Source organism: Mixophyes fleayi, chromosome 11 (assembly GCF_038048845.1).
Source record: "Mixophyes fleayi isolate aMixFle1 chromosome 11, aMixFle1.hap1, whole genome shotgun sequence".
NCBI lineage: Eukaryota > Metazoa > Chordata > Amphibia > Anura > Limnodynastidae > Mixophyes > Mixophyes fleayi.
The window spans coordinates 82,039,345-82,057,083 of NC_134412.1; the positions used below are offsets into that span (position 1 = coordinate 82,039,345).

At 39.7% G+C, this 17,739-nt stretch overlaps 1 long non-coding RNA gene across 1 annotated transcript in view; it reads left to right on the forward strand.

Moving 5' to 3' along the window:
* Window positions 1-1,006: 1,006 nt before the first annotated feature.
* LOC142106907 (uncharacterized) overlaps window positions 1,007-17,739 on the forward strand; it is a 49,469-nt gene continuing 32,736 nt past the window's right edge. Inside the window, exons 1-2 of the long non-coding RNA XR_012679811.1 lie at window positions 1,007-1,076; window positions 13,043-13,185. This is a non-coding gene — a long non-coding RNA (uncharacterized LOC142106907). The remainder of the gene's footprint in view (window positions 1,077-13,042; window positions 13,186-17,739) is intronic.

Below are 17,739 nucleotides of genomic sequence, written 5' to 3' on the forward strand. Positions count from 1 at the left end.
ACAGGTCCACTTTGACTTGACAAATATGCTATAAAGAGAGAGTCTTGATAGTTATAGAAATGTTAATTATTATTTTTTTTTCACAATTTGGGAATAGGCCAGACACAAATTACATTTCCTGTATTCATAGTTCAAAAGAATTGAAGCCGTTATCAGCTTATAAAAAAACTGATTACTTAATTTCTCGAACGCCAACATTTTCTTTGAAGTTCTTATCTTGCACAAGACTGTATATGATTAAGTTCAGCTTTGTATGTAAATGTAAGCTGTCCAGTATATGAAGGGAATTTAACAAAATATCTAGTGGGTGTAAAAAAGTTTAATAATGTTGCAAAAGTTATATATTCTACCCATACTTGCCAACTTATGGCAGTCGGCGTCGGGGAGGAGTTCGGTGGGCGGGGCTCAAAAAATCTCGCCATTTTGGTCCCGCCCCGTGATGTAATGACGCAAAACACACCATTTTACAGCAGGGGAGGGGGGGGGGTTTGAGGCCAAATGCCGCGATTCTTAGGGAATTGCTGCATTTTTAATTTAATTCCTGACCTGTCTTTGATTAAATACAATACATGGACATAGGACACAATTTCTGAACTGTGTCATCATGCCACAGATGGCAAAGCCAACCACGTCTTGTACTGGCTCAGCATCTGGGAGAATGCCAGACTCTTCCGGGAGTGAGGGAGATCACCCCTATTTCAGGGGGTCTCCCTGACATTCAGGGAGAGTTGACAAGTATGTGTAAACGCAGGGTAATCAGGAACAGTGCAGAAACAACTGGAACCTGGAACTAAGACCTAACCTCAGGAGAGAAGTGTTTTGTTCTGACAATGAACAGATCTCAGCAGCAGATTTAAATAGGATGTTCCAAACAACTATTGGTTGCACAGTTCATGTGATCACAGCGGCTGAATCTGGTTGGTCAGGAATGATCACCTGACTGCATCCAAGATGGCCACGCCCATGCAGCAGAGCAAACAGTATGTGTTTGTTTACAAATGAAGATGTGATGGGCAGGAATGCTGCAGGTGACCAGGAGGGACTCGGGTAGTCGTGATATGACAGCGGCGGATGAGGTAAGTGCAGCTAAGACCCTGATGTGTGACACAAAGTAAATATGGAAATATCATCCTTTTATTTGAACTATTTAAAGACAATAATTGTTTAGCCATGCCCATAGGTTAGTCCAGGGAATATGTTTGTGTCAAAATTATTGTTGAATGTTTAAGTCATTTGGATTGATCTATACTACTTGGGATGTTGTTCTTCCTAAGAACACCAGGGGCTAGATTTACTAAACTGCGGACTTGAAAAAGTGGAGATGTTGCCTATAGCAACCAATCAGATTCTAGTTATCATTTATTTAGTGCATTCTACAAAATGACAGCTAGAATCTGATTGGTTGCTGTAGGCAACATCTCCACTTTTTCAAACCAGCAGTTTAGTAAATATACCCCCAGGTGGTAATAGCACCAGCCAATCAAGGCAAACTGCGCACTCTACTGTCAAACCTGGTCCACCTGTGCAAGCTCCTGATGATAATTATAACTAAGACCCCTAATGTGAGGTTGGACAGGTGTCGGCAACAGTTAAAACAGTATATTCATGTGCACTGGACAGTGTTGGCCAACTGAACATGTAAACATATCTGGGTATGAAAGAAAGAGTCAAACAATGGCTTTATCACGGTGCCGGTGGCTCCCAGGATTGCTTGGGGTAGCTATCCGAGACACACTACATCCAAGCAAGCTGCTTAGTCCTGAGACAACAGTTTGTAAGGGGCAAAACTGATCCTGATGGGTTGGAGAAGGTGTAATTATAGGGATGAAGCCAGTCGATGAGTTGGAGAAGGTAGAATAGTGAGTGACTATGCTGAGGTTGATGAGCAGGAAAACAAAACAAGACTCTTTGAAGCACCAACAGAGAAATGCAAATCCACACAGTGTTCATGCAAAGCTTGGCAGGAGAAGGCTGCGTACAGGTGAGGACTCAGTGCTGATTGACCTGACCTTTAGTAGGAGTGCTGATTGCAGTAAAGTTGCAGTTGTCCGTGTTGACGGTACGCTGACACCTGTCATCAGTAGCCGGTATTGCGGTGGATCCTCACACTGATAAAAATGTGCAGCTGCCGCTGTTAACGGTATACTGCCCCCTGTCTTCTGTAACTGGTATTGTGACAGATACTCACAGGCTCTATTGCTGTGAGTTTGAGGTGATCACTGCACCTAGAGGTAGAGGATCCCATACCTGGTCAGTCGCGCACGACTCCTAAACAATCAGTTCAGTACAATTTGGCCATCCTCATGTGTGCCATTGAGCATTGATTTGGTTATTTGGCATTCATGACGTTGAACCCAATTGCAATGCCTGCAGGCAGCTTAAGTCTAATAGACTAGTAATGAAAAACTAACCAGCGCACACACAAAAAAAGTATAGTTTCACAGTAAAACTCAAAAATCAACTTCTTTATAATAAAAAGTAGACCAATATATTTACTCTTATGTAAAGCTACAGATGTGTCTTCTGGTGAAAAAATACAAGTGATACATTATATGATAGCCCAGGAAGTTGTGTAAGAAACAGGCAGATCAGCCCTGATCCCTGCAAGTGCTGTTCCCTACTGCAGCGAGGACATTGCTATAAATTGTTTCATGAGTCTCCATTCAGATGGCATTTATGACCACGTGCATTTCCTTTGTTGGTTGTATGGCTGAAGACCACCCACAATGATCATTGCAAAACGGAAATAGGACTTGTTCTGTATACACAATAAACTTATAAAAGATAAACAAATATATAACAAGATACGTATTTAGAAAATAATACGTTTTGTGTAGTGATTAGTAACACAAAAAAACCCCATCATATTTGATATTCTATTTTATGAGGCACAGTGGTTAGCATTGCTGCCCTACAGCTGTTTGGTCAAACGTGCAATTTCGACTAGGGCCCTGTCTGTGTGGAGTTTGTATGTTATCCCTATGTTAGCGTGGGTTCTCTCCTGGTGCTCCAGTTTCCTTTCACACTCCAAAAACTGGTACGTTAATTATCCCTAGGGCTATATTTACTTAACTGCGGGTTTGAAAAAGTGGAGATGTTGCCTATAGCAACCAATCAGATTCTAGTTATCATTCATTTAGTACATTCTACAAAATGACAGCCAGAATCTGACTGGTTACTATAGGCAACATCTCCACAATAGCCTCAACTACCACTATTGTAGCCCGTCCGTATCTCTGCACTTAGCTTTTTGGTCTTTGACAGAATTTGATTCAGACGTTCAACGTCAGACGTATTTACTAAAGCATGCTGCATTGTAGCCAGTCCTGGACATTGACTATATGATCTGAATGGGTTACACAGCTTCCAAAGTATTACAGGGCCTTGCTCGGAACGCATTGATCATAATATATGTTAGAGGATTTTATTAACATTTTCAGTGACCTCACTGCACTGTAATTGAGAAGATGACTAATATTATTTCTGGTTAAAGCAGACATAATTATTTCATTCTGCTAGCACAGACCGTTACTGGCTTGCATTTGTTGAATGTAAATGGATTACGGCCACTAAGGGTAATTTGTGAAAGAGCAAAATAGCAGGATAGAATACACCCGTTTTTACAGGTAAGTACAGTACATGGTATTTCAGGCTAACATAGCAGTAAATGCTGGGATGCAAACTTTAGCATCTTCCGATGGAAAGAGTCTCGGTGGATTGGGGTGGTCTTTGCTCGGTGCCGCATGGCACATTAATCAACATTTTGATGGGGAAGGTGCATTTACATGGATGTTTTCTGTCTGGCAAAGGGATGCAGATGATTTTTCCTTCTGGCTCTGGGTAACCTGAAGAAACTTGTCCTCTTTTGGCTCCAAGGTTTGGGTACACAGCCTAGGGTGTGAGGCTTTTGGGGGGCACAACATTTTTTGGGGGTGCAAAATTGTGACCGAACAGCATAGTGGCTTAGTGATTAGCACTTCTGCCTCACAGCACTGGGGTCATGAGATCAATTCCTGATCATGGCCTTATCTGTGTGGAGTTTGTATGTTCTCCCTGTGTTAGCGTGAGTTTCCTCCTGGTGCTCTGGTTTCCTCCCACATTCCAAAAACATACTGGTATGTTAATTTGGTGCTTTCAAATTGACCCTCATCTCTCTCTCTCTCTCTCTCTCTCTCTCTCTGTCTGTGTGTATGTTATGGAATTTAGACTGTAAGCTCCAATGGGGCAGGGACTGATGTGAGTGAGTTCTCTGTACAGCGCTGTGAAATTAGTGGTGATGATAAATTGAAATTCTTTTTAAAATATAAGAGAATAGTTGTTCTCCAGTAAAAATAAAACATGAAAGAAAAATGTAGTAATGTTTTAATCTTGACATACTCCAATGGTAAAGGCTGAAGACAATAGGTTTAATTCAATTCATACACGCAAAACGAATGTAAATTGTGTTTCTTTAAAAAACGCACATAAATCAGTCATTCCCACATCAGTATTCAACAAGAAGCCGACCTTAAGAAATGTCTCTTGCTGAATGCAGTTCTAGGGTACACTCTGCTCTGAGAGACACAGAACAATGCAGGATACATCCAATACATATGTAGAATATAAAGTCACACGAGAAAGTAGAGAAAAAAATATTCATTAATGAAAAAACATTAAAAAAGAAAAAAGTTCCCCCCATAAAATACATGTATGATGATGTTATTAAGTTGCTCCTGATTGCAAACACATGTTCTAGCTGCATACACAGCCGTCATCACTAGTAATCAGCACTTGCACTTACACCTGACCTGTAACTGGTGCAAGAGATACAACAGAATCACACGTACTTTTGAGATGCCCAAAGCTTGGATTGGATGTTTCTACGCGCATTCATCCTTGACACGCCCTTACTGTACATTGACTAGACTATGTGCATACGCCCTCCCTGTCCCACCCTTGAAACCGTAGGCTATCGTAACGGTCCTTTTGCGCTCGAAGATGAATTGGATGCGTTTACTGGTGTATTGTCTATTTTACGCAAAATATGGCATTTACGTTCCTTAATGCATTAGGCTCTATGAGTTACACATGGGCTTGAGGATAAAGGAAAACAGCTACCTCTGTCTTCAATAAAAATAGTTTTAAAAATTGTTTCTTAAAGGGTGTTTAATTGTGCTATACAGCTGGTATATATTCTATGAACAGCTAAACACCGTTCCAAAACTATCCATGTACAGTAAATCTTTTTTTTGTCCCAAAACAACCTTTTTTTTTTTAAATGTATCTTTTGGGCTCACTAAATTTAGTCCATTTTTCAAGATATCTAAAGTAATAACGAACATTTTCTACATGACACCATAGCATGTCCCTCTGCAATTGTACAGCATGCCAAGCAGTGATCCTATTGTAGGGCCCCTCTACAGTCACTGCTGAGATGGACATCCGTGGCCATGCATATAGATCCAATATCACAATATTGGCTTGTCTTAAGTGGTGCTGCTCATCATACTAACAAAAAACAGCATCCTTTCTGATGGTAACATGACTTGTGGCACCACGCAAACATGGGGAGAACATACAAACTCCACACAGCTAAAGCCATGGTCAGGAATCGAACTCATGACCCCAGTGCTGTGAGGCAGAAGTGCTAGATGGATTGATCTGTCTATCTATCTATCTCATATATATCTATCTCATATCTATCTATCTATCTATCTATCTATCTATCTATCTATCTATCATCTGTCTGTCTAGCTATCTAATTTCTATCTTGTATCTATTTCTTATCTATCTATCTATCTCTCATCTATCTATCTATCTCATATCTATCTATCTATCTATCTATCTATCTATCTATCTATCTATCTATCTATATATCTATCTATCCTATTTCATATCTATCTATCTATCTATCTATCTATCTATCTATCTCTATCCATATGTCTCATATCTATCTATCTCATATCTATCTATCTGTCTGTCCTCTGTCTATCTATCTACCTATCTATATATCTATCTATCCTATTTCATATCTATCTATCCTATCTATCTATCTATCTATCTATCTATCTATCTATCTATCTATCTATCTCATATCTATCTGTCTGTCGTCTGTCTATCTACCTATCTATATATCTATCTATCCTATTTCATATATATCTATCTATCTCATATCTACATTTTAAAGCCTTTTTTATTTTTGTTTTTATTTAAATAATCCACTTTGTAAAACTTAATAGTTTATAATGGGCTGAATTCAGCAGCACCATCTGCTGGCAGTGACAGGAAACAAATGTTACTGATTAATCTATACCTCATAATGATCTCTTAATGCTCAGTAAGTCACTTATTCATGACCAAAATATTAATGGTATGCATCAAAGTGGAACATTGAAAAGAAACTATTACATTAAGAGAACTACAGTAAATTATAATACCGTATAAACCAACCACTGTACAAGGCAGCGCTAGTTTACCCCCTAACAACAATTTGCCATTAAAGCACATTATGGTGCCGAATTGCTGATCATGAAAGTGTGAGTAATAAACTTTTTTAAATAAATAACTGATAATAAATTACAATTGCTTCAACATCTGTTTGTGGGAACCAATATCTGAGCAGATTTAAACGGATCTTTGAAAGTCTGCAGCAAATTTAAACAAAATTAACATTATATGACTCAAGAAAATGTGGCAGTACGATGTGTACTTCTGTGCAACAAATTAATGCAGAGGATTGCAACAGATATCAGTTTAAAAAAACATATATGTAAATATTTGGAATTTATATAAGCAGCTAACATGTTTATTTTAACAATATTGTTTATGGAATTTTCATTTTAATCCTCCATTAAAATGACTTCTGGATTAACACAATGATCTCTTTTGAGTAAAAAAAACAATATTAGCAATGACAGTTCCCTATATGTAAAAATCATATAACATATAATACATAATATTTGCTAATTACTGTACTGCACAGGTAACATTATCTCTAGCTGCCTGTGCAGAGTAGCAGTACAAAATAATATTGCATAAATTGATATTTATCAAAATTATAAGGAAAAGGCTAAAATGATCACATGATACATATGCGAGGGAGACATTGGGACATGATTGCAGGGTATGTGACCAGCTAGGTCTTATGTTGGTGGGAGACAGAAGAATCCAATGTCTTTTGTGGGGGAGGGAAGGCAGATGAGACCACAGTAGGGGGTGGGAGGATGCAAATACAATAAGACCTTTACAAGGGAAATTGACAGACATTTCAGTGTAGAATGCAGGATACCATCAAAGTGTAGGACAAACAAAGAAAATGGCCAGAAAAAACCCAAAAAGAATGGGATACCCCCATAGGCAGAATAAATGGACCCATGTCTCATTTGCAATATAAGACTGAAGTCCAGGAGCATGGAGTTACTCCACAGGGTTATTTTATTGTGTTCGGTCTGTGAGAGTCCACAAAACAGTGAAATGACTGTGATTCTGTATTGTTGTGTATTAACATAGATTTCTGAGTTTTGAGTAGTTTCAAATATATGTTGCGTGTCTATGAGTGTGTACAACAAAACGAAATAGCCTAACCCTATTCTACAATAAGAAGAAGCTCACACTGCATATACCTCGTGTGTCTCTTAAGCACTATGCATGCTGGGGCAATGTAAAGGAGTAAGGTAATCAAGACATTTGTCCCCGGGCTACCTGCTTTACGGGTCTCAGTGCCTCCAAAGGTTGCATAAAGTTACTGAATCAATCATTTCTAGACATGTAACATATCTTGCTGCTCACAAGAAAGTTTACCCAACTTTTTATTATTTTCAGGAGATACTCAGATATTTTATTTTATGCAATCCACGTATGTTTAAGACGTGTGCAGAACACATGAGAAGACAGAACAACATGATCCTAGTGAGATCATAAACATGGGGTAGATTTAGTAAACCTTCTAAAATGGAAAAGCTGAGGTGTTGCCAATAGCAACCAATCAGATTCTAGCTATCATTTATCTAGTATATTCTAGAAAATGATAGCTAGAATCTGATTGGTTGCTGTAGACAACACCTCCACTTTTAGAAGGGCTGATAAATCTACCCCTCGATGCGTTTACAGCTGCGTTCAGATGGAGCATTTGAACTGAACACATTTTAACAGACCACACTATGCACTCATATTTGTATTGAAGATACATACAGGTGCACTCTGGGCTGTATTTACAATTTGTTTTACTGTATGTATTTGTAAAGGTATATACTGTAATTTAACACACTCAATATAAGAAAAAAAAAAATCTTTGAACAGGGTTGTCCTTGTCACCTCTGCCTGACGGATGAGGGGATGCAGTGATGGGTACCTGCTAACAGTTTGTAGTAAATTGTAGTGAGCAGCATGGTGGCTCAGTGGTTAGCACTTCTGCCTTACAGCACTGGGGCCATGAGTTTAATTCCCGACTATGGCCTTATCTGTGTGGAGTTTGTCTGTTCTCCCCGTGTTTGCGTGGGTTTCCTCAGGGTGCTCCGGTTTCCTCCCACACTACAAAATCATACTGGTAGGTTAATTGGCTGCTATCAAATTGACCCTAGTCTATGCCTGTGTGTATATTAGGGAATTTAGACTGTAAGCTCCAATGGGGCAGGGACTGATGTGAATGAGTTCTCTGTACAGCGCTGCGGAATTAGTAGCACTATACAAATAAATGGTGATGATGATAATGATGATGTGATCTGATCATGATAACGAGCATAAAGCCCAAACCTAAAAGCAATATGCAAAGTCACCTAATTTTCTCCATTTTGCACACTTATCTGTTCCACCCATACATTAATTCAGTCCCGAGCACGGAGGAATATGTGTGACAGCATGGAGATGCACTGTTAGGCCATTTTCATTCACAGTGACCTCATCCTAGGGCATTACTAATATAATTCTGTCCTGATACTATGTTCTTTGGGACCTTCCTCAATAACGACTTTAAGTGAGTAAATAATTATTTTAATTCCTTAATGAATGACCGCAGCTTTTTCATGGTGGTGATAGATATGGGCTTTAAATCTAAGCGCTGTGTTTTTACAAATAGAATGCTGTACTGTCTATACAATAAATAATTAAATACCAATAATAACAGGTAAGTAACAAAATGTGAAAAAAAATAAAGTTTACAAAAATCACACACAAGCATTAGTAGTCCATATACTTTCCATAGACAGAAAATACTTGTTAGTTATTAATATAATTAAAAGGAATAGGGGGCCATGTAAAAAGACAGATTTTTAGACTCCCAGTAGTTTCTTGGAAATAATAATGAATATAATCATGGAAAAGTGTTTTTTTCTTTTTGCTTTTTAGTAACGTCATCTTAGGCTAGGTACACACTAAAGGGTTTTCAGACGATTATTGGCCCAATCACCCGATGCATAACAAAAGCAGGATTTGTACAGGGGGGGTTTCCATACCACACCGCCAGTGGGTGTGACCAGCATGCATGGGGGCGTGGCTATAATTTTAGAGAGTGCTTGGCTGCTCTCCAACTCTTCTTATCCCCATAATATACATGGGCAATGCTGCGTGCACTACTGTTAGGTGCACGCAGCTCTCTCTTTTCAAGCAGAGCCGTGTGAAGTGGGGGCAGGGTCCAGCCACCTCAATTATACAGTGCCCCAGGCTTGGAGGGGGGGTTTTCCAGGCACTAGAAAAGCCCCCCCTCGGTTTGCCTATGCGATGAATGACTGTTCGGCCCAATATAGTGTATACTGCATACTTGCCAACCTTTGGAAAGTGAATTCCATGAGATCCCAGGCAAGCGGGCGTAGCTGGAGGGCGAGAGGGGATGGGGCGCAGTCAATCGCGTCACTTTTGGCCCCACCTCCGTAACAAAACCGTTGCGAGGCAGGGCCAAAATGACGCAATTCACAGCAAATTGCGTCATTTTGACGAGCGAGTTGCCGTATGCGGGATACTTGCCTGCTCTCCTGGGAGTCCGGGAGACTTACCCGAATTTCGGGAGTCTCCCGGACATTCCGGAAGAGTTGGCAAGTATGATATACTGCAACGAAGAGCGATTAACGTTCCAAAGCACATCATATCGTTTAATTTAATTTTTAAACCAAACTAAAAATCTTGTTCAAAGGTGGAACGATGTCGTTCCAAATCTGCAGTATGTCTGCACTCACTATCAGGATCTCCATAGAGTTTACAGAGTCACAATCTTTTCAGCTGATGGTTATGACAGATGAAGAGCACAGATCTGAAGGTAAATCTTGTAAAACGTGTATAGTGTGTACACAGGAATCGGCTAATCGGGACTATTTTATCAGTCGTTGGTAAAATTGTTACAGATAAACTCATCGGGAGAAATATTCTTTAGTGTGTACACAGTCTAAATTAGCTTTTAGAACCCTAAAAAATAAGTCTCAGCAAAAATAAAGCCCTATCTATACACTGATACCCCTGTTTTAATACTGAATAATGTTAGAATGCTGTATCAGAATCCTCGAACGTTGGCTTTATAATAATAACCTGTTATTAATCTAACTGTAGATGACAAAAAGGTATTTAGAGCCCCACCAACTGGACAGACAGTATGTAGCACACGAATATTTCTCTGCCATAAGAAAATCATTACATTCCAGTATATCTGGATTCCAGATTATTATTATGCAATGTAACGGTAAAGTTTGACTCTATATAAAATCCATAAGATTTTCTCTTTGATTTTTGCAAAGTTCCTTTATACTTTCCCCCCCTAGGATTCACCATAGCTGACATATATTACTCTTTTAGACAAGCTCATTCTCCTTATATAGGATAACTGTTAACTCTTCTCAGGAACCGTTCTTGTGATTGGCATCATTCGTGACCCAACAAAGTGGACCACAATTCTAACATCATGGGGTCAGGGCTGGATTAAGGGAGGGGATGCCCACGGGCTACGGGTACTGTGAGGGCCCCCCGCCAATAAGGACCCCCCCACACTCCCTGTAGTACTTCCATGGCATGCTGTAATCTCCTTATAGTCTCACTCTCACGAGATCTCCTCAGTAATGAAATTACTGTGCGCCGCTTAAGTACTTCAGTGACAGCAGGCTGCTAACAGCATAACATTTGCTGTTAGCTGCCTGCCATTCTCCTTGAACAGATGACAGTCGGAGTCGGGGGCGGGGACACCCCGGCCCAATGAATGCCGGTGGGCCCCCCCAGCTGCCTGAGGCCCCTGGGCTGTAGCCCCTTTAGCCCTATTGTTAATCCGGCTCTGCATATGGTACATTTATAGAAACTGGTACAAAAAAGTTTTTTGTAAATTCCATAACACATAACAAATAATCGGATGTTTGCTTTCCTTTTGTAAACTGTAATAGAAAAACTCCATCTAGAATCTGATTGGTTGCTATGGGTCACAACACCTTTTTTTTCCACAAATGTCATCCACAAGTTAATTTATATATTTGTTCTTTTGTGTCTTCTTACAGATTGTAAATTCTCACTGGTAAATACCCATCCACCTTTTGTATCACTTTATGAAATACTTGCCTACCCCTCAGGACTGTCTGGGAGAGGCAGGCCAGCCTCCCAGATCCCGCTTTTATTCCTGGTGAAGTTGATAGGCCTTGATGACATGATTTGTGGCATCAGTACTCGCCATCTTTGTGCAGAGGTGGGAGGGACTGCAATTACTCAAAATGTGTCATCACACCTTGAGCCCTTGGACCTTCCTTCTGGGTTCTCCACAAAGTAGACAAATATGATCCATGTGATTGCTGTTGTCATGTCATGTGCTAGTACAGTCCCTACAGTGCGAATTGCATATGCCGCAAAAGACTACAGGTAGAATGCAAAGGTCAAGGTTTAAAATAAACCTTTTTTTGAAATTGGCACAGGATTTTTTGTGCCACCTCACATCACCAATGTCCAGGAGGAATCTGGTGCTACTGGACACATAAATGCAGCCTCTGCATGGTGAACCACAGGCTCAATATTTTCATTTCTTTTGTGAAGTCCAGAATCAGGGAATGGCCTAATTACCTGCTGCTAATAATGAGCACCTGAGGCTTGTTATCACAGTTTCAGGCCTAAAACAGCTTCCTGTGAACACTACATTGATACTTTATTGAGCCTATCTCTGTCATGTGAATTATCAACTATCCCGTACCTCCTTGACTGCCTTGTTTGACACCTGATGTTTGGAGGACTACTTCTCTGGCTCTTGACCCATGGCTCTCGGATGACTAATTCTCTAGCTCTTGAATGACTACCCTCTCTGGTTCTGCAACCCTGGCTAATGTATGGACTTGCTTTAACTTGAGTACCCAGACTCATCCTCTATACTTAAACCCTCCGCCACGCCAAGGCGCTTTTGCTAATAGGATGGTCCTACTCTAAACAATGAGAGTCCCATATATTTGGGCCATACATATGTGTTTTTAAATTGAGAGCCAACTTACCAAAGAGGTACCCCAGAAGCCTCCAAACAGCAATTCAGTAGCAATACCCCCTCTCAGCTACTGACACCAACATGCCTCTCAGACAAATACAAAAGTGGAAGCTGCTCAAATCAATTTATAGGCCATAACAGGTGCTTGAAAGGGTGGGGTTATCCTGCAAGGATGTTGTATGTTCCTTGCAGGATAACCCCACCCTTTCAAGCACCTGTTATGGCCTATAAATTGATTTGAGCAGCTTCCACTTTTGTATTTCTCTATACTTAAAGGTCCAGTACAACTTTTCTCACAAAGTCTAAACATGCAGGTGCAAACTGAAATGGGTAGAGTGTGACAAATTCCATCATTCACTTGCATACTTGAAAAAATTATTGTGGATGCAGTCATAAAAGTTAGCAATTGGTTTATATCATACCATTTATTTTCTATGTAATAAAAATGTCTTAATAATAATTCCAACAAAATGTCATTGTTTGAATCCTGTCCTGTCATAATTGTTTTCTTTTGCATACTTTGAATTTTTCATAATATGGTAATAAAGTGTAAATTTTAACTCAAACTTCTGCAGAGGTTTACTCAATAGGCCAATGTTAAAACAATTCCTAAATAGACAATTGCAATTTGTTTTTTAGGAAATGATTACTCTCTCCAGCCTCCAGGTGCTGCATACTTTAGAACATGGAGGTTCAGGGAAGGGTTTAAATGTGACACCTTGAATATATATTTGTTTCACATGGTAGGGACTCACCTACAGGAGATGCCTTGTTGTTTGCAGGTAAGCTTATTCAAATATACCTTTATTGTGCACAAAATTCTCCTATATCTGTATATGCTGACACATAGTGATTTATATATTGTTTGCTTTAGAGCGCCAGACATTTCCTTTTGTTCTCATAGACAATTGCAGCTACAAAAATGGTCAGTACTGAGGTTGGTTAGTTGATCCATGTTGGTTAATTCAATGGAAGGTTGTTTCAGAAACTAAGGGATGATTAACTAAACCCCTAGGGCTAGATTTACTAAGCTGCGGGTTTGAAAAAGTGGGGATGTTGCCTATAGCAACCAATCAGATTCTAGCTGTCATTTATTTAGTACCTTCTACAAAATGACAGCTAGAATCTGATTGGTTGCTATAGGCAACATCCCCACTTTTTCAAACCCGCAGCTTAGTAAATCTAGCCCCTAGTGTTCACCAGCTTAGTGGATCTGAGTTCACCTCTCACTTGTCCAATCAAGTAATGGGGAGAAACGGTGGGGGCTTGTTTTTTCCTTAACGTGATCTGCTGAGCTGGCGACCATCAAAGATATATCCCACCTAGAATACTTATGGGCGACCTGATACACTTCAAGGGCTGCACGTGTGGCCCTAACCAGCAAAAGGACCACACATTTCCTTTAAGTTCAGTAATATGTTAAAACAATACATTTGCTCAAAGATAAAAGCACCAATATATAATAACATATTTACAGCCCTTTTAATGTAAGATAAAAAAAAGTGTTACGAAATATATAAAAATAATCTGACAATTCAATGTTACTTCTGGATGATTTTCCACCGGATTATGAAAGTTATGTGAAAGGCTGAAATAGTCACCACACAATTCTTCTGAGATTTTTCCGACTATCAACCTATTGCTCTAACTTTTACTATGCCCCATGACGTACCTCCTTATGGTGGGGCTAAGGGGCAGCCTAGCATTTCAGGAGTGCTAGGCACGGCCATGGGGTGTGGTCAACTGCCCAGTGTTACCTACATCCTCCTTCACAATAAGTCCAGATTCAAGGAGCTTAAAAGCTGCGAGAAATGTGATGATACACGATAAAAAAATCTCTGTTCACATGTGTAAGTGGAACCAGAAATAGACAACTTTGCAGCACGCTGCTGCATGAACATTCCTTACCTTCCATTAATGATGCAGTAATCATGCAGCTCGTCCCTGTGGAGCAAGGAGAGATATCATGTGGTGCAGAACAACGTCCCTCCTCCCCAGATGTGCTGCTGGCACTGCGTGACCTCCTACGCACCACACAGGGAGGTGTGGGTGTTGGCTGTTATGAGCAAGAATTGATCATGTTTAGTCTTATTCTCTATTTTACGACCCATCAAGCTTCACCCACTGTGTCAGCATTTATTGAGTAGGATCTTGGGGATACGGGTTAAGGGGCATACAGCTGGGGGCTATGGGCCATAAAGCAGAGGCCTGTAACGAGCCAATGGTGAAGGCAGGGTGTACCACGTGTGGCCCTAGGGCCATCTGTTGCCCTAGAACTTTTCACCACCTGAGGAATTTGTTTTTAATTCAATCATTGAATCTTGAAGTCCCTTTCTATTCTGACGGATTTTGGATCCAAAATTGGTTTAGGATTGGAAGTGGCCTGAAGATCCAAAGTATCGAAGGCATTGGAGAGGGCATCAGAACCTACTCTATAGGTCACAATAGGATTTAAACGTTTAAAGAAAAGGGACCATCTCGCCTGCCTGGGTTTGAGAGAGTGGGCCAATTGGAAATAGATTAAGTTCTTATGACCTACGAAAATGGTGGTACCATGAGCTCAATTTCCTCAAGTGCTGACTTGATTGCGAGCAGTTCCTTATCTCCAATCCCATAATTCTTCTCTGCCGCAGACAATTTTTTATAGAAAAACCCATAGAAGCGAAAAGTTTATATGATTAAATATGTTACCATGTGAATGATTTTGACCACAGAAAAAAAGGATTTTGCATTTCACTTGCTGTTTGACCACTAGGAGTGCTCTATCTCTGAAAGATTGTCCAGTCAAAATTAATTTCATAGTGAACAGTTGCTATCAATTAGACTAATTTATCAATGTGATGGTCAACTGTCCCTAATTTATAGGGACATACCCAGGTTTTAAAGATTTGTCCCTGGAAATGTCCCTATATTAATTTTTTTTTATTGCACAATGCACTTCTCAACATCTGTTTTTATCATATGGGTTTTTAAAATAGTGTATATTGAAAAGAGGCATTCAAAATGTTCAAAAGCAAATTAAGCACATATGACGTCTAGGATTGTTGTGCACCATGGTTCATCTAACCCATGTTGTAAGTGAAAGAAAGAAATTCACCTGGTAAAAGGCAAAGTGCCCTGTAAATGATTAAATGTTTTTGCCATGTATCAAGTTTGATGGCTCAGTGGTTATCATTTCTGTCTCATAGCAATGGGGACATGAGTTTGATTCCGGCCAGGGCCCTATCTGTGTGGAGTTTGTAGGATCTCCCTGTGTTTGTGTGGATTTCCTCCTGAAGCCCAAACATTCCGGTAGATAAATTAGCTTCTGACGAAACTGACCCTAGTCTGTGTGGGTGTGATAGGGAATTTAGACTGTAACCTCCAATGGGGCATAAATGATAACTAATAATAACTAAGTAACATGCTTAAAACAGTGTATGGTTCTTGATGAGACATGATTATCTCAGTTATATCTAATGTTTATTAAGCTGTTTTACATGTGTACTAAAAAACTAATTATGTAAAACGGTTAAATATCAATGAGCTGTTTGTAATTGTTTTACTTCTACATACATGCTGATTTTCTTTTTTCATAATTAACTATTCAATAACAACTTATTATATACAAGTTAACCCGTGCATGATACTCATGCATTCTAGTCAAATCAAGCTACTTAAGGTCTTAAAAAGGTTCTTGTCATGCATTTGGGCCTAGCCAAATCCTCCTCAGGGGAAGATCGTTACTTCCAGACGCAAGCTCCCTTTTTAATGTGTGTTCATGAGGTAAAATTACCTCACGAAAATGAGTTTGACCCCTCAACTCGTAAATTTAGCCTTTACTACCCCTCCCACGGGGGGAAGGGGGGATGATGGAAGTTAACTGACTTGACTATTCTATTTTATTTGTCAAATAATGTCAGTATACCAAATTTCAGGTCAATTGGATGAGCCCTTTCTGAGAAAATAGTTTTTTCCACACACACACACACTAACGCATGCCTCTACACATGTGTGTTCATGAGGTAAAATTACCTCACGAAAATGAGTTTGAGCCCTACCAAATTTCAGCCCTTTTTGATTTTTTTTTTCCACACACACTAAGAATTTAGTAGGTCAGTGTATAACTCTGCCCAGCAGGTGGCGCTGCAGCTCGGTTTTATTTTTTCCACACACAGACGCCACTAGACATTTATATATTAGATTATATGTAGATATAGAAAAAAGAAGAGTGCAATCGAATGTGTTTACTAAACAGAAAGAAACAACACATATTCCATAGTTGCCAAAAATGTAACATTTGCTCTCTGGAATTATCCGTTTTTCATTACTGACCAGTTGCAATTGCAATTCTCTTTGTCTATTCTAATTCTCTGGGCCTTAAACGTTATTGAAGAAAATAATGTATAACACACATGGTTGGTGCAAGTCCTGGGGGCACCCTCCCCCTCGGATGTGGCTACCCCCTCCCCTGCGCCTCTTACCTTGGTAGGTGGTGGCAGATTGGAGTCTGGAGGTTGGCTATGACATCATAGCCTAGCGCCACATTTCCAGACGCCACACTGACTGGAGGCTTCTTATGTAAGAAACTGCTGGCTGTTTCTTCTTCACATCAGCGGCTCATGAGAACAGTACAATGACTGTGACAGTAAGTCACTCATTCAGTCCCCCCTATCTAACCATTGTCACCTAGGTTTGCCTAATGGTAGCGCTGATCCAGAAAACACACCGCATGCAAAACAGGAAAACCAGGAAAATATTTTAAAATGTGATATGTACAATAAAGTGTCCCAAAGTTTTCTTACTCTGATGACATTTAAGAAATGAATTAGGCTCCAATGATCAGTATTTGCCAGCATGCATATCCACACCTAATCCTCCTGGTTGTGTGCACAGGGACACTTTCCAAAGTACACTCTGCAGTAAAAAAGTTATTTTGCATATAGCAAATAACTCTGTCTGTCTGATGTTATGATTACTTTTTCTGTAATTATTTCCGTGAAATTTCAATGTCCTAGTAAATTTTTTGCAAGAGCAAACCATAGTACAAAGCTTTTTATTGTTCTAGTCATAGTACTTGTTAGCATGTTTAAAAATTGATTTACGTTAGCTTTTCCGTTGATCATTTCTATGCTGTAAAAAAATTGGATTGCTAAAAGACGGGGGTGACGCTACACTTAAATAAAACGATAAATACAAAAAAATGTTCAAATACATAATAAATAGGTATCGTGTTTACACATTTAAATACATGTCACGGCTTTTAACTCTGCAGTGGATGAACTTGTGCTACATTTAGTATGCATTTTTGTCCGCAATGTCGGCACTAAACAGGTTAAATGTATCTACTTTGTTTC